General features: G+C 39.0%; 1 pseudogene; it reads left to right on the forward strand.

Moving 5' to 3' along the window:
* The first annotated feature begins 2,413 nt into the window (after window positions 1–2,413).
* LOC130106308 (nuclear factor 7, ovary-like) lies at window positions 2,414–17,440 on the forward strand (annotated as a pseudogene).
* The last annotated feature ends 659 nt before the right edge of the window (window positions 17,441–18,099 follow it).

Consider the following 18,099-nt stretch of genomic DNA (forward strand, 5'->3'; position numbering starts at 1 on the left):
ATTGGCAAAAGTATTGAGACACCCCTCCAAATTATTGAATTCAGGTGTGTTCCAATCACTTCCATGGCCACAGTTGTATAAAATCAAGTACCTAGGCATGAAGACTGCTTCTACAAACATTTGTGAAAGAAAGCTATCTGGGGCTCAGTGAATTCAAGCGTGGTATCTTGATGGGTTGGCACCTGTGTAAAAAGTCCATTCATGAAATCTCCTCACTACTAAATATTCCATGGTCAACTGTTAGTGGTATTATAACAAAGTGGAAGCAATTGGGAACAAAGCAACTCAGCCACGAAGTGGTAGACCACGTAAAATCACAGAGCGGGGTCAGCGCATGCTGAGGTGCACAATGCGCAGAAGTCGCCAACTTTCTGCAGAGTCAATAGCTACAGACCTCCAAACTTCATGTGCCCTTCAGATTAGCTCAAGAACAGTGTGAAGAGAGCTTCATGGGATGGGTTTCTGTGGCCGAGCAGCTTCATCCAAGCCTTACATCACCAAGTGCAATGCAAAGCGTCTGACGCAGTGGTGTAAAGCAGCCGCCACTGGACTCTAGAGCAGTGGAGACGTGATCTCTGGAGTGACGAATCACGCTTCTCTATCTGGCAATCCGATGGACGAATCTGTGTTTGGCGGTTGCCAGGAGAACAGGACTTGCCTGACTGCATTGTGCCAAGTGTAAAGTTGGTGGAGGGGGGATTATCATTTGGGGTTGTTTTTTCCGCGGTTGGGCTTGACCCCTTAGTTCCAGTGAAAGGAACTCTTAACTCTTCAGCATACAAAGACATTTTGGACAATTTTATGCTCCCAACTTTATGGGAACAGTTTGGGGATGGCCCCTTCCTGTTCCATTATGAATGCAAACCAGTGCACAAAGCAAGGTCCATAAAGGCATGGATGAGCGAGTTTGGTGTGGAGGAACTTGACTGTCCTGCACAGAGTCCTGAACTCAACCCGATAGAACACCTTTGGGATGAATTAGAGCGGAGACTGGCAGCCAGGCCTTCTCGTCCAACATCAGTGCTTGACCTTACAAATGCACTTCTAGAAGAATGGTAAAATATTCCCATAATCACACTCCTAAACCTTGATGAAAGCCTTCCCAGAAGAGTTGAAGCTGTTATAGCTGCAAAGGGTCGGTCAACTCCATATTAAACCCTACGGATAAAGAATGGGATGTCATTAAAGTTCATGTGCATGTAAAGGCAGACGTCCCCCAAACTTTTGGCAATATAGTGTATGTTCAGTTTGTTTTTGTTTTTACTGTGTTTTATCTCTGTTTTGCCTGCTTCTCTAGTTAGTTTCCTTGGTTGTTATTTAGCTCCACACACCTGTTTCCATTGAGCTGATTACCTTCCCCGTGTATTTGAGTCCTAGTTTCCTTTGTTTCATTGTCCAGTATCGTCTTATGTGGTTGTGTGTTAGTTTTCTCCTGCGATCTTCTTTATGTTCATTTGTGGAATAATAAAGATGTGTTTGTTTGGATTATCCTGCGTTGTGCCATTATTACAGCCACAGCGTGACAACTAAGTTAGTTTTAATATTTTTACTCAGGTATATAAATAACCCAGAAATGTTTGTTTTTTAGCCAGCATTTTTTAGTGATGTTTAAAGAAAAAGTGTGAAAAAAGAATAATAAAAACCAAGATGATTATAAATGATTTACACATTGATAAATAAACAAACATTATATAAAAATAAACATATAATTTTAAAAAACTAAATAAATAAGTACAGTGCTATAACAGTAAGATATGATGAATATATTTACCAAACAATATTCAGACATATTAATAATATGAATTTTTCACAGTATAAATTGGGTCTTTAAACACAAAACTAAATGTCTTTTAAATTGTAGGATGGGGGTCCGTCGCAAGAGAATAATCATGTTTGGCGTCCAAAAGATTGAAAACTCCTGTTAAACTGTCAGCAACATCCATAAACTATCATTAAAAAAATTACTGTGGTGTCCTCTGTCAACTTTATGATGATGTTGCTCAGCTGGGCAGCAACCTACTTGTGTGTGAAGAGAGTGAACAGCATAGGGCCAAGTACAGAGCCTTGAGGTGCGCCTCTGTTCATTACAAGGGGGCTGGAGGAGTGTTTTCTGATCATGTTGGGATCTGCCATGAGGAAGCTCAGTATCCCGTTACACAGTGCAGAAGGTTATGTGGCCCCAGGTTATGCAGCTTGGTTATTAGTTTTGAGGGCATGATAGTGTTAAATGCCAAACTGTAAACTATAAAAAAAAAAGTAATCGGGCATAACTTTCCTTAATTACTAAATGGGTTAGAATTCAGTAAATGGTAAATTAAATAGCATCCTATGTGGATGTATTTGTTCTGTAGACAACCTGTAGTGAGTCAAAGGATTCTGGTTTGGGGCTTCTGTTTCTTAATTAATCTTTCAAAACACTTCATGAGAACCGCAGCGGGTCGGCAGGCATTTAGACAAGAGACTTTCTGTGGAAAAGGGATGATAGTGGTGATTTTGGTGGACTTTAAGAAGAAAAGGGAACTAGTCAGTGTGAGGGGAAAGATTAAGCAAACAAACTCACATAATCAGAAACTCCAGGCCCTTACAACACTTACAAGGAAGAGACTGACTTCTTAATTCTCCTTTCTGTCACTAACTTTGTCTTGACAAAAGCAATAAAGAATCAGTGGTCAATAAAGAATGAGGAACAAAAACTTCTTCAGGATTTATGTTTGTTTCAGAACAGATAACAGATATTTGTGATTCTCATGGTTATTCATTTTTTAAAACGTTAATTTTGAGACCTTGACAGAAAATGGCTTCACTATCTGAAGACGATTTTTCTTGTCGCATGTGTAATGCAATTTTCAACGCTCCTGTTCTTCTCTCATGTAGTAACAGTTTCTGTAAAGAGTGTCTTCAACAGTTCTGGAGAACCAAGAACACTCAGGAGTGTCCTGTGTGCAGGAGAAGATCCTCAAGAGATGATCCTCCATGTAATCTTGTGCTAAAAACTTGTGTGAGTCGTTCTTGAAGGAGAGAAATGAGAGGCGTTCATCAGTGTCTGAGGAGATCTGCAGTTTACACAGTGAGAAACTCAAACTCTTCTGTCTGGAGGACAAACAGCCTGTGTGTTTAGTGTGCAGAGATTCACAGAAACACCTCAATCACACATTCAGACCCATCGGTGAATTGGTTTCATCATATAAGGTAACACGGATTTAAAGATGAGGATAAACACCTGTTTAAGCTTATGTATTAAATATAAGATCATATTAAAGAAATATCTGGTGTCTTACAGATTTTCTCTTTAAATTCCAGGAGGAGCTCAATACAGCACTGAAGTCCTTACAAGTGAAACTTCAACACAATAAAAACATTAAAGACAAGTTCACAAGAAAGAAAACCGTTCAACACATCAAGGTGCGGCTTGATTCTTTTGACATATTTACAAATTTGATTAGAACAACAGAATTGATTTGTCCGACATGTTCCGTTATTGACTGAAACACACACACACACACACACACACACACACACACACACACACACACACACACACACACACAAACACACACACAACCGTTTGTGTATAAAGATGATCTTTATCTCTCTGTCAGCTGGTTATTCAGCAGTGGGCGGGACTAATGTTCCAGCCCTAATCCCATTGGCTAGCGCTCACCTTCCACATTTTCATTTGATCAAATTAGTTTGGGTGAATTCATTGCTTCAATGAGCTCATTGTTTCCATACTAAATTATTACATTGTTTAAATTAATAAATAATTTTTAGCTTACTGTTATGTTCATTTCTGAAATACATAACTTAGACAGTTACCTCTGAAAACAGACCACTCTAAATGGTAATGTGGCATTTCTGTAAAGCTGCTTTGAAACAATGTGTATTGTGAAAAGCGCTAAACAAATAAATGTGAATTCAGTTTAATTGAATGCAGATAATATGATTAATATTCATGAGCACAACAGTCACTGAGCTGCTGACATTATGCTTCTACCTTATTATTTGATTGATAATGTGTATTTTCACACTACAGCACATCTACTACTACCGTGCTAGTACTTCAGAAAGTTAAAGTTGTATTTAACTAACCCCACATTTCCCCACTCACTCTTCACGCTGCTCCAGAATCAGTTGTGTTTTTGAGATGATTGTAGTGAATGTGATTTGATTTCAGTCTCAAGCTGAGCACACAGAGCATCAGATTAAACAGCAGTTTGAGAAGCTTCATCAGTTCCTCAGAGATGAAGAAGAAGCTACAATCACTGCACTGAGGGAGGAAGAGGATCAGAAGAAGCAGATGATGAAGGAGAAGCTGAAGGAGATGGACAGACACATCTCAGCTCTTTCACACACAATCAAATACATGGAGGAGATGATGAAAGCCAATGACGTCTGCTTTCTGAAGGTTTGATTTCACATCATTGATTGATTGATTGATTGATTGATTGATTGATTGAATTCTTGATGATAAATTGTGTTTTTTTCTGCAGAAGTTTCCAGTCTCAATGGAAAGGTGAGTGATCTGCTGGTGTCTTTGGTCTCTCTGGTTCTGATCCACTGCAGTTCTGACTCCTGAATGTTCCTCCAGAGTCCAGATCTTACAGCTGGATCCACAGATGGCTTCTGGAGCTTTGATTCATGTGTCACGATACTTGGGAAACCTGCCGTTCAGAGTCTGGAAGAAGATGCAGGACATCGTCCAAAACAGTGAGTCTGGAGAAGATCTGTGCTGTTACACACTGGAAATCACACATGGCTGGGCAGGTTTTTCATGACTTGTTTTTCAAAGAAGAATGTTTCTTCTTTCTTCATCTCCTTAAGTCCAGAACAAACTAAAAAGATTAAAAGTGAAACGATACTTGAGGCAGCATTTGTGATTCTTGTGGTGTCGTGCTCCACAAAAACGGAACTTTTAATCTCAAAGAGTGAATACACTGTAAAAAATGTTTGTGGACGTAACTCATTATTTTGTGTTATCTTTTTGCATGTTTTTTTTTTAGTTTAACTAACTTATTTCGAAAAGTGTACCTGACAAATTTGGAAAGGTTTACCTGACAAATTATAAAGTACAATGAACTGATTTAATTTAGTTAAGTAAACTTTGAATCTAAGTTCGGCCAACTAAAGTTACGTTTTCTAAACTACATCCAATAAGTTCAGCCAACTAAAGTGTTTTTTGAAAATCGAATTTTAAGCCACCATTATGGTGATGAGTGTTTGCTTTAGTTGGGCTCGTGACCCTTAAACTGTTGACATCAGATTTTATTTGGGAGTTGTTTCTGAGTTATAACTGGCAGATGATCAAAGAGAAAAGGTGATTCCGATGGTATTGGATATATTTTGACATAATCATCACTTGAGAATTTTTTTGTGATTCTATAACAAACGTTTTTCAGCATTTTCAATATAGTCCAAAATATTTCTTAAAAGTTTTTCTGATCAAAACACTCTGAAAAATCATTTTATTTAGACACACTGACATCAATAATCAGCCTGTGAATCTCAACAATGGTGACAATAATAAAGCATGTTGCAGTGTATTTTGGGTGCCACCAATCAAAACTCACTCATGGCTCCCATCATGCATTGCGGTATGAATAAATTATGATCTGAAATGTCTTAGTAATATCCTTTTCCTAATTAAATATTCAGTTTGTCACCATTGTTGAGATTAATACACTGATTCTTTATGTCTGTGCCTAAAAAAAAAAGAAGTTTTTTTTAGGCACAAAATGTTTTCTTTTTGGCACAAAATGTTTTCTTTTTTTTATTAAAACAACTTTTAAGAAAACTTTTGGATTGTGTAGAAATTTCTAGATCTTGTACTGTAGAATCACTGTGATGTTGTAATCAACATTATACATTTAAAGTCAGAGATTAGGCTCTAAATGAGTTTTGTGATGCAAGTCAAGTGATGATTATGTCAAAACATAACCAACACCGTCAGATCATCTTTTCTCTTCGATCATCTGGCAGTTATAACTCAAGTACAACAGCCAAAACAAAATATAATGTTAACAGTTTAAGGCTCACGAGACCAACTAAAGCAAACACTAATCGCCATAATGGTGGCTTAAAAAATAGATTTTCTCCTTTGGTGATTCTGCTTGTTAACATCAGGTGTCTTCAATAATGGTCAATCATCACTCAATTAATCACTTAATTAGCTCTTTAACTTTAACACTCCCAACTTTAACAAGCCATATAAACTCCCAGGAGAGTTCATTTAACAGTGGAGTTTTTGCTGTGAATAATTCTGAAAAAAATAATTTTACTAATGTTCATTTGCACTTATGAATTTAATGTATGATTTATTTTTATATTATTTGTTAACACAAGACTATAAACGCTTATTACGAACTAAAAACTCGTAACAATCACTTTCACAATATAAAATGTCACACTTACTCTGTATCAGTGTATTTCTTCTGAAGACACATGTAAGGTCCAACATGGAAAATCATCCGGTTTCCACTGGCTTCTCTCGAAAATTCTCAGAGAAAAAAATGATTCAGCGAATCATCTTGAGCGGTTCATTTTAACGAATCGCTCAAATCCGCCCATTATGGATTAAATCTGACCATGAATAAAAACTAAAGCGGCTAGAATTTTTTTTGTGTAATTTAATGAATCTGTGCTCATATTGTAAAAACATTGTTGAAGTTGAGGATTTATTTTTGAAGCGGTTTTAAAAGCTTGAAGTTTAGGTTTTAAGACCATACAGTCTACCAGACAGCAAGATAGATAGATAAATTAAGTTTAGTTTAATATCAAAGCATTAGAGTATAATTGAAGTAAAACCTGTAGAAAATGTAGTGCAGTTGTTTCAACTTACATTTATAAGTTAAAATAACAAGTATATTTGTTAATTCAACAGAAAATCTAGTGCAGTTGTTTAAACATACATTTTTGAGTTAAAATAACAATTTGACTTGTTCATTCAACTTTCAGTCTAGTTGAGAACAAGAAAACTTAAAATTTCTTGTTGTCTGGACAATCTAGTTATCTCTACTCAAAAAAATAAGTTGAAATAACTAAATTGCTAAAATATTTTTTACAGTGTACAGAAGATTACAGTTTAGCACTCACTCAGAAGAGTAAGCTAACTAAATAAAACAGCCCACTTATAATATTATATTCCCCTGTTGTAGCCATTATGTGAACTGCACTCCAATATAAAGTATTGCAGTAAGGATACCACATTTACTCCTCCCTCTCCCATTTTGATAGGGTTTGATGGTAGAGTATTACTAAACTAAAATACCCACCAGAAGTAACTTTACTATTTGAGAAATAAGAGGAAATTATTTTCCTCAGAACAGAACAGAACAGTTTTTTTTCAAGACATAAGAATGCAATAGCTTCTCAGAAATATTCTGATAACTCGTTACAGCTATGTTTTCAGCTATTTAACATAGTGCTGGAGATGACTAGGTGTGTGTCTTTCCCTTGTAGAACGACGTAACTGTACAGCTGGTGTGTCTAACTTGTCAGGCGAGTAAAGCTCATCCTCAGCAACTGGCTCTGTTGTGTTCTGGCTTGAAATTACTACTTCAGGAACTGTCTCTGTTTCAGTAGAACAGGGAATCTCAGGCAGTTGGGACCCTTTGTCAGAGGGTACTGTTAACTGGGTGGAGTCCTGAAACTTGTCCGTATGTCGAATTCGGATATGATCAACATGCCGCTTCAGGATTTGTCCTCTTCCAACAGCTACTGTATAGGAAACTGGACCCAAGGAATTCACAATGACAGCAGGGATCCACTTGGGACCCAAACTGTAATTACGCTGTAACACGACATCTCCAGTTGTGAAAACTATCAAATTTGCATTTTTGTCATGACTCTCTCGTTGTTTTTGCTGCACTTTGGCTTTAATGTCTGACAAGAGAAGATCGAAATGAGATATCCGTTTCCTTGCCGGGGACACGCCTGTTGTGGTGATACGATAGTTAAATAAGAATCGTGACAATCTAGTTTCCAAGGTGTCCCCCTTCACTTTCTTCATGCCTTCTTTGAACGTTTGGACAGCTCGCTCAGCTAATCCGTTCTAAAAAAGAGTGGAAGGGTGCGTGCAGATCTCAAGTGACGAATCCCATTGTTTTTCATGAATTTTTCTAATTCTATGCTTGTAAAGCAGGAGCCATTGTCAGAAACTAAAATCTGAGGTAACTCGAAAACACTGAAACTTTAGCGAAGTTTCTCAATAAGAGCTTGCGATGTTGATGAGTTCATGGGTTCTATCCACTTAGAATGTGATTTACAATCACCAAAAAAAATCTTTCCCAAGAAGGGGCCTGCATAATCCACGTGAATACAGGACCAAGGGGTCTCGGGGCATTCCCATGGATGCAGTGGCGCTACAGGACACATTTTACTGTGCTTCATACATTCTTCACAAAGTTGGGACTCCTTCTAAACCTCCATATCCATCCCAGGCCACCAAAAATACGATCGAGCCAAGCCTTTAATTTTTGCCATCCCTGCGAGAGATTGGTGTAACAGTTTCAAAAGCATTGCCCGACCCTGACTGGGCATAATTACTCTGGCTCCCCAGTGTACACATTCATCACGCACACTTAATTTCAGTTTCCTTTTGTGGTAGGGGTTGAACTGTGGATCCACTCGAGTTGGCCATCCCCTCAGCACATAATTGCGAACTTGAGACAGTAGTGCATCTTTATTTGTCCAACTTTTGAGTTGCGAAGCACTGATTGGTTCAACTCCAGCATGTCCAACATCAAAATTTGACATGACTTTGATTTTGTTCCACTTCCAAAATGGGTAGTCTGCTTAAGGCATCTGTCCTATATATATACACACCATTGTATATTCATAGGCACTCATCAGCAGAGCCCATCTTTGCACTCGAGGGGAACCCATCTGCGGAATGGGTTTCTTTTCTGCAAAGAGAAAATCAGGGGTTCACAGCAAAATTCCCAGTGTTAAATTAACACTCTCGGTGTACATATAGGTCCAACTACAGGGTGTTAAAAATTAACACTGAAGCAGTGTTGAAGTTAATGAGATAATTAAGTGATGATTGGCCATTAGTGGTGACAGCTAATGTTAATAAGAAGAATCATTGAAGGAAAGAGAAACAACAAGAACTACTGACTTCGAGCCATTACACATTATTGTACTTATTATTACCAGTGTATTTCTGTCATAAATCTACACACATTCTTATTTATATTGAACAGAAGTTTAGATGGTAATGTTTTATGGAATATTTCATTTCTTGTCACCATTCTGGCGATCAGTGTTTGCTTTAGTTGGGCTCTTGACCCTTTGCTTTTTAACATTAGTTTTTCTCTAGTTGCTCCAACTCTGTGTTTATAAAGCACATGTGTTATTGCAGGAGAAACCATGACATGGGCTGTGTTTCCGAAAGCATCGTAAGCCTAATTTGATTGTACAGACATTTTGTTGCAATTATTCTACGATCAAGTTAGGTTTAAAATGCTTTTGGGAAACACAGCCCAGGTCATGATATTTATGTTTAAATGATGAGATTACCATCCTGTAGTGTCCTGATTCACTCAACCAGCATTATAAAATGATTATACAAAGCTTCTATTCATATTAATTAAAGTAACTAATTCCAGCAGTGCTTTAATAATCTGAAGGTTTTAAAATACCACATAGATATCAAGAATCTACATATGAATCTCAACAATGGTGACAATCACATAAAATATTCATGTTGCAGTGCATGCTGGGAGCCACCAATCGAAATGCATCCATGGCTCCCATCATGCATTGCAGTATGAATAAATTATGCAGCTGAATTGTCCTGTAATTTTCATTGTTTTTCCTGTTTGTTTTTATTTTGCTATTGTTTTGTTATGACTTTAATAGCTTGTTTTGTGATGTTCAGAGTTGATCTGTGTGTCACTAGTTTGTTTATTGTCACCATTGTTGTGATTCATATGCTGATTCTTGATGTTTGTGTGTCTAAACACAAGAGCTCCAGTGCACAAAAAAGTTTCAAAATTGTTATTATTGCTGTTGGGTCTCAAACTGCAGAATCTCAGGGCTACAATCACCCATACTAAAACACAACATCAATCATATAGTCAAAGATCTAGACTCTGAATGACATCAGTGAATCAGGTCACTACGTGATGATAATGTCATCATCACAACATACTGTTGGCATGTTCTCTCGTGCAATATCAAATGTGCTTTATAAACACAATGTTGGAGCAGCCAGAGAAAAACTAACAATAAAAAATGAAAAGGGTCAAGAACCCAACTAAAGCAAACACTGACCACCATAATGGTGGCTTGAAATGAAAAATTCCATAAAACATTGCCGTCTAAACTTCTGTTGAATCTCAATAACTTTTGTATGACAGAAATAAAGTCACACTGGTAATAATAAGTGCAATGATGTGAAAAGGCTCGAAGTCAGTAGTTCTTGTGTTTCTCTTTTTTTCGTTCTTGTTGTTTCTCTTTCCTTCAATAATTCTGCTTATTAACATCGGGTGTCACCACTAATGGCCAATCATCAGTTAATTAATCACTTAATTATCTCATTAACTTCAACACTGCTTCAGTGTTCATTTTTAACACCCTGTAGTTGGACCTATATGAACACCGAGAGTGTTAATTTAACACTGGGAATTTTGCTGTGTTTATGGTCTTTGCAAATAGTACATTTGCGACCATATAAATACTTGTGGAACTTTTGAACTCCAAAATTGATGGCTAAAGCTTCTTTGTACAATTGGGAATTTCGTCGCTCAGCTGGTGTCAAGGTACGCAATGCGAAACCTAGAGGTTTCTCCGTGTTATCTTTCATTCGATGTGAAAGCACAGCTCCCACTTCATAAGAAGAGGCATCATCGAGAGAATTAGGTCTTTCTCTGAAGAATAGTGTTCCAACACATCTGTGGATTGCAGGAGTTCCTTTGATTTCTGGAAAGCTTTGATTTATGATACAGCCCAGGTCCATTTAGTGTCTTTTCTTAACAGACAGTGGAGGGGAGCTAGGATATTGGACAAATTGGGTAAAAACTTGTTGTAGTAGTTCGGCAATCCTAAGTAGGCTTTCAGTTCCTTGTTATTAGTGGGACACGGAGCCTCCGTCAAAGCTTGCACCTTGTCTTTTAGTGGTTGTAAACCCTGGGCATCAACAAGATGAAGCTAAGCTTGATGACAATTAAGGAACTACATGTACTTGACACAGATGTACACATCACTACCTGATTATGCTGGCATTTAAGGTCCACTAGTAAGGAGCCAGTCAGGGAACAGATTCATTCTTGTTATCTGTGACTATGCCACTAGGTACCCTGAGGCTTATCCTCTCAGAGAAATTCCTGCTAAGCAAGTAGCGACTGCAATTCTCAGACTTTTCACTCAAGTAGGCATACCTAAAGAAGTCCTAACAGATCAAGGACCAAATTTCATGAGCAACACCCTTCACCAGGCAGTGTTGTAGTCAAGTCACCAACTTTCGAGTCGGAGTCGAGTCTCGAGTCCCCAGTGTTCGAGTCCGAGTCCAAGTCCGTGTCACCAAAGAAGAGTCTGAGTCGAGTCACCATTACCTGAGTTCGAGTGCGAGTCGAGTCTCAAGTCCCCAGTGTTCAAGTCCGAGTTCCCAAAGAAGAGTCTGAGTTGAGTCACCATTACCTGAGTTCGAGTCCGAGTCGAGTCTCGAGCCCCCAGTGTTCGAGTCCAAGTCGAGTCATCAAGGTTGAGTCTGTGTTATATTTCAAGACTGCCTACATTTCTTCACTCTGGAACCTTTAGAGCTGATATAATTACATTATACAATCATGTAGGGTCTACATTAAACAAAAATGACACCCCTGTGTTAACAAATACAACTTTTGATTTCAATAATGTAGGCTATTAGTAGCCTAAATGTTGAAATTAACATTAACAATGCTGTAGAAGTGCAGTTTATTAATAGTAAATGTTAACTAATGTAGTTAACTAGAGTTTAATAAATGGAACGTTATTGTAAAGTGTTACCGATTTGTTATACACCAATTCAGACGTCTCGTGACTTCAGTGTTGGACAGATCAGTTGTTTTAACCATTCATTAAAGTGAATCAGTTCAAAGGAGTCATTAGTTCGCGAATCAGACGTGTCATTAATGAACGTGTAGCCTACGGCACGCGATGTGTGATTATCCCAGCAGTTTAGGACATAGCAAAAGATTTGTTTCAACACAGAAATATTTCATCACTGGATAGGTTATTTCGTTTATTGAAACTGTGGTTTATGTCAGCTGAATGTGCGGAACGCTTTTTAGAGAAGATAAGGTAAACGTTTTTTTTTTAGAACAATTCACACCCCGCAGTAATTCAGGACAAAAGATCTCTGAATGCTCCACGTGAACTTTCGGTCTTCCGACCTTTTACTATCCTGTCTCAATTGATTTTGATTAATATGCGCGAGAGACACCTGTTTAAAGAGAGACCCTATTTAAAGAGACACCTGGTCTGACCAACATGGTATTAAACCACATTACCCTACACAGTTCTAAACCCATTCGGCCAAACTGTTTACAGAATACCAGATCGACTCTTGTTGGAAACCATGCAGAGTCTGGGGGTCATATAGCCATCTGCCAGTGAGTGGAGTAGTCCAGTCATCTTGGTGCCCAAAAAGGATTGCAGCCTTTGTTTCTGCTTGGACTTTCAGAAGGTAAACAGCGTCAGTAAGTTCGACTCCTATCCCATGCCCAGGGTAGATTACCTTTGTGGAACGAGCTAAGTATTGTACATCAGCACCCTAGACCTATGTAAGGGCTATTGGCGGGTCCCATTGACCCCAGAAAGTCAGGAATTCACAGCCTTCCGAACACTGTTTGGACACTTCCATTTCCAGGTACTACCTTTTGGACTCCACGGTGCGCCGTCCACCTTCCAATGTATGATGGATCATGATGGAGGTACAGAGGGGTACGCAGCTGCCTATCTAGATGACATTGTCATCTATAGCCAGTCATGGGAAGAACTTCTGCTTTGCCTGAAGGATGTTCTATGGAGGATTAAAAGTGCAGGCCTCACCCTTCGCCCTGACAAGTGCTTTTTCGCCAAGCGAGAAACATAGTACCTGGGATTCGTTTTGGTTCATGGAGTGATTCGGCCTCAAGTCAGCAAAATTGAGGCTATTAAGTCTGCTGGAAGGCCACAGACTAAGAAACAAGTGCGGTCCTTCCTTGTGCTAAGTGGGTGGTATAGACGGTTTGTACCAAAATTTCTGCACGAGCTGCTGCACTGATCAACCTTACCAAAAAGGACAAACCAAACAGGGTGGTCTGGACTGATGAATGTGAACTTGCTTTTCAGGGCTTAAAAGACTTTCTGCAAAGAGCCAATACTGCAGATTCCTAATTTTGAACAGGATTTTACTGTAAAAAAACGATGCTTCCGAGCACGGTATTGGAGCCATTTTGTTGCAGGGAGAGTCAGGACAACTATGACCAGTAGCTTGCATTAGTAGAAAGCTCCTTCCCCTTGAGTCTACATACTCTACGGTTGAGAAGGAGTGTTTGGCCAAATGGGCCCTGGACTCCCTACGTTATTATTTGCTGGGCCGCAAATTTAGGCTGGAAACTGAGCATCGGGCCTTGTCCTGGTTGAGCATCCTGTCCCTGTTCTCAAATGAGAGACACTAATTCTAGAAATACACAATAGTTTTTAGCTATTCAACTATTTGATTTCTGAAGTCCTTTAGGCAGCCAAAACTGTACTGCTGACTACCTCTCATGGACGCCTCATGAGGTGTCTGGAGAAAGGGGGAGAAATGTCAAAAGCTAAGCTTGGTGACAAATAAGGAACTACATGGACTTGACACACATGTACACATCACTACCTGATTATGCCGGCATTTACCATCTTTTAAACCAGAATGGTGTTGTGTAATTGTTTTCTCTATTTGGAATCTGGTATATATTTTTTGTCTGTTACCTTCCTGTTGTTCAATTCAATTATTCCTCTTTTTTGTTTTTAAACTTCACAACCCAGTTTAATTTCAGTCAGAATTATCTTTTATTTATTGTGAGGAATCCCCCAAAACCTTTTGTTATTGCTGTTAGCCTTCCAGTCTCATGTTACACTATCAAAGGTCCATCTGGATCAAACAGTTTTTTGTAGCATTAGCATACCCCTAATTGGACTGAACCATTTGTAGTTTTGTCTGGGGGAGGGGGAATAGGAGCTAAACAATTATTGTTGTTATATTTTGTGTGTGGTTAAGTACCCATGGGTTTACACAATGTTATTTGTTTATATGTTTAGTGTTTCATTTTTTGTATATGTGTGTATAATGTTTTGTATGTTTGGTCCCTGCTTGTTCATTTGGTACAGGCCTAGGGTGTAGCTAGCCCTTATAAATAGGAAGCTATAGAGCTTATCAAGTCAGGTATTTTAGTATGTGACCATGTATATACACTCACCGGCCACTTTATTAGGTACACCTGTCCAACTGCTCGTTAACACTTAATTTCTAAGCAGCCAATCACATGGCGGCAACTCAGTGCATTTAGGCATGTAGACATGGTCAAGACAATCTCCTGCAGTTCAAACCGAGCATCAGTATGGGGAAGAAAGTTGATTTGAGTGACTTTGAACGTGGCATGATTGTTGGTGCCAGAAGGGCTGGTCTGAGTATTTCAGAAACTGCTAATCTACTGGGATTTTCACGCACAACCATCTCTAGGGTTTACAGAGAATGGTCCGAAAAAGAAAAAACATCCAGTGAGCGGCAGTTCTGTGGGCGGAAATGCCTTGTTGATGCCAGAGGTCAGAGGAGAATGGCCAGACTGGTTCGAGCTGATAGAAGGGCAACAGTGACTGAAATAACCACTCGTTACAACCGAGGTATGCAGCAAAGCATTTGTGAAGCCACAACACGCACAACCTTGAGGCGGATGGGCTACAACAGCAGAAGACTCCACCGGGTACCACTCATCTCCACTACAAATAGGAAAAAGAGGCTACAATTTGCAAGAGCTCACCAAAATTGAACAGTTGAAGACTGGAAAAATGTTGCCTGGTCTGATGAGTCTCGATTTCTGTTGAGACATTCAGATGTTAGAGTCAGAATTTGGCGTAAACAGAATGAGAACATGGAACCATCATGCCTTGTTACCACTGTGCAGGCTGGTGGTGGTGGTGTAATGGTGTGGGGGATGTTTTCCTGGCACACTTTAGGCCCCTTAGTGCCAATTGGGCATCGTTTAAATGCCACGGCCTACCTGAGCATTGTTTCTGACCATGTCCTTCCCTTTATGGCCACCATGTACCCATCCTCTGATGGCTACTTCCACCATGTCACAAAGCTCTAATCATTTCAAATTGGTTTCTTGAACATGACAATGAGTTCACTGTACTAAAATGGCCTCCACAATCACCAGATCTCAACCCAATAGAGCATCTTTGGGATGTGGTGGAACGGGAGATTCGCATCATGGATGTGCAGCCGACAAATCTGCGGCAACTGTGTGATGCCATCATGTCAATATGGACCAAAGTCCCTGAGGAATGCTTCCAGCACCTTGTTGAATCTATGCCACGAAGAATTGAGGCAGTTCTGAAGGCAAAAGGGGGTCCAACCCGTTACTAGCATGGGGTACCTAATAAAGTGGCCGGTGAGTGTATATATATATATATATATATATTTTCATCATAATTTACCATCTTTTGGGGATCCACTGAACCTCTGTCCAGCTTGTTTAAAATGAATCCCTCTGACCTGTGGGCCATCTCTTACAGACCCAAATAACGCACTTCCTTTTGAAGGAATTCACATTTGTCCCTTTTAAGGCGTAACCCAGCATGTCGTAGCTGAGTGAGCATGGCATCTAAGATTTGCAAGTGCTTTTCATCAGTTAGCTCTGTGACCTATTTGTCATCAAGATAGACTTCAACATGAGTTAATCCTTGCAGTAACCCTTCCGTGGTCCTTTGAAATATGGCTGGTGCAGAAGCCAGTCCAAATGGAAGACGATTGTATGTAAACATCCCCTTGTGGGTTTTAATGGTGAGATACTGCTTGGAGTTTTCGCCCATTATAATCTGCTGGTAGACATGACTCATATGCAGCTTTGAAAAAGACGAGCACCCAGACAAGGTTGTGAAGAGGTCTTCCACACGTGGAATGGGATATTGTTCCAAAGGTGAAGCCTGGTTTATAGTGAGTTTATAATCTCTTCATAATCTAATGGAACCATCAGGCTTGAGGATACGACAGGCGCTGCCCACTCTGAGTACTTCACAGGGGTGATTATGTTTTCGTTCAGCAGTCTGTTCATTGCCACATCAATCTTAGACCGCATAGCAAAATGTACAGATCTGGGATGATAAAACTTTGGCACCGCCCTAGGTTTAACATGTATTGTCGCTGTCATCCCCTTGAGAGTTCCTAATTCCTCCATAAAAACTTCCTCATGACGCTGCAGTATTTCTTGCAATTTTGCTTTAAGCGTATCCTCATTTTCCTTTATTCTCACATTTTGGATTTCTTTTTGCTGCGCCCGAGGAGCGATTGGAGGTTAAAGTGCCTTGTTCAAGTGATAGAGGAAGAGGAAGAGAGCGCTGTTCAATCACTCTGATTTAAAAGTATTTAAAACAAATACACACACATTAAGACATTTAATTAACATTAACATCATCAGAATTTTTACAGATAGTTTTTCATCTCAAGCGCTCTGATTGTTTGTTTCTGATTTTAACTTGATGAGACACAAATATTTGAATCACACATTTAATGTTCGTCGCTAATCCCATTAATAAACACTGATATTAAAAATTTGTGTGAAACTTAAAACACTGACAGTGATCAGAGGAAAACGTCTGATGTGTTTGATCAATAAGACGAGTGTCATAACTCATAATAATCTGTGTATGGTTCACTCTTGATCAATAAATGAACATCAGAATAAAAGCATCTTTTGATTGTGTCTCATCAGCTCCTGTGATTCTGGATCCAAACTCGGCTCATCCACGTCTTGTCCTGTCTGATGATCTGACCAGTGTGAGAGACAGCAGGAACAAACAACCTCTTCCTGATAATCCAGAGAGATTTGATGAGCATTACTGTGTTCTGGGTTCAGAGGGTTTTAACTCAGGAACACACAGCTGGGATGTGGAGGTCAAAGAGAGTCGATACTGGAGTCTTGGAGTAACTACAGCATCAAACCAGAGGAAGGGATGGGTTTTCTTTAACACTGATGTCTGGAGTCTGGAGTATGATCCGTATGGACTATCGCGTGGTTTTTGTGTTGTACAGAAGCTTGAGCGTGTGAGAGTTGATCTGGACTATGACAGAGGAACAGTGTTATTCTCTGATCCTGTAACTAACACACATCTACACACATTCACAACCACCTTCACTGACACACTCTTTCCATTCTTTTGGTGTTGGATTGACTCTCTGAGGATCTTACCAGTCAATAGTGAGTAAAAATTACTCCTGTAAGTCTGGATTGAGCTGCTTTCATCTTTTACAGTCTTCATGTTTCCAGTATTTGTATGTGTAAAACTTCTCAGAAATGCTCTTAAAGGGATTTATCACCAAATTTAAAATCTTTTTACTCTTACTCTTTACTTTTTACTTTTTAATCATTTACTCTTATGTTGTTACAATCTATGAGTTTCTCTCTTCTGTTGAACATAAAAATATATATTTTGAAGAATTTTGGTAATTAACTTTTTTTTTAGTTTATTTTTATTTCATGCTATTTTTTTTTGGGGGGGGGGGGGGGGGGACGAATTATAAAGCAACATGAAGTGCTAATCACACATGTTCCTCCAATAGTGTTTATGAAGTTTGATTGGTGAATGTTTAGAGTGAGAATCCAGATGAAAAAGAAACTCATATATAAGAGAGTTTACATTTGTCTCATATGTCTTGATCCGTACATCATTCCCAGACTTCCATTTGTGTGATTTAAGAGTTTTCTTAGCATTAGTATTATTTTAAAATGTGGTAATAATAAAAAAACAAAAAGATGTGTCCAAACTTTTGCCTGTATGTTTATGTCATATATTCCACTTGCAGTAAGTGACAGACAGTGTCAGTGATGTTGAGCTGGTGCGTCTCCTCTCCTCTGGATGAGAGGAATAGATAGAGGAAAG

Source organism: Rhinichthys klamathensis, unplaced genomic scaffold (assembly GCF_029890125.1).
Source record: "Rhinichthys klamathensis goyatoka isolate OS25496 unplaced genomic scaffold, OSU_Roscu_1.1 h1tg000336l_1, whole genome shotgun sequence".
NCBI classification, from domain to species: Eukaryota; Metazoa; Chordata; class Actinopteri; order Cypriniformes; family Leuciscidae; genus Rhinichthys; species Rhinichthys klamathensis.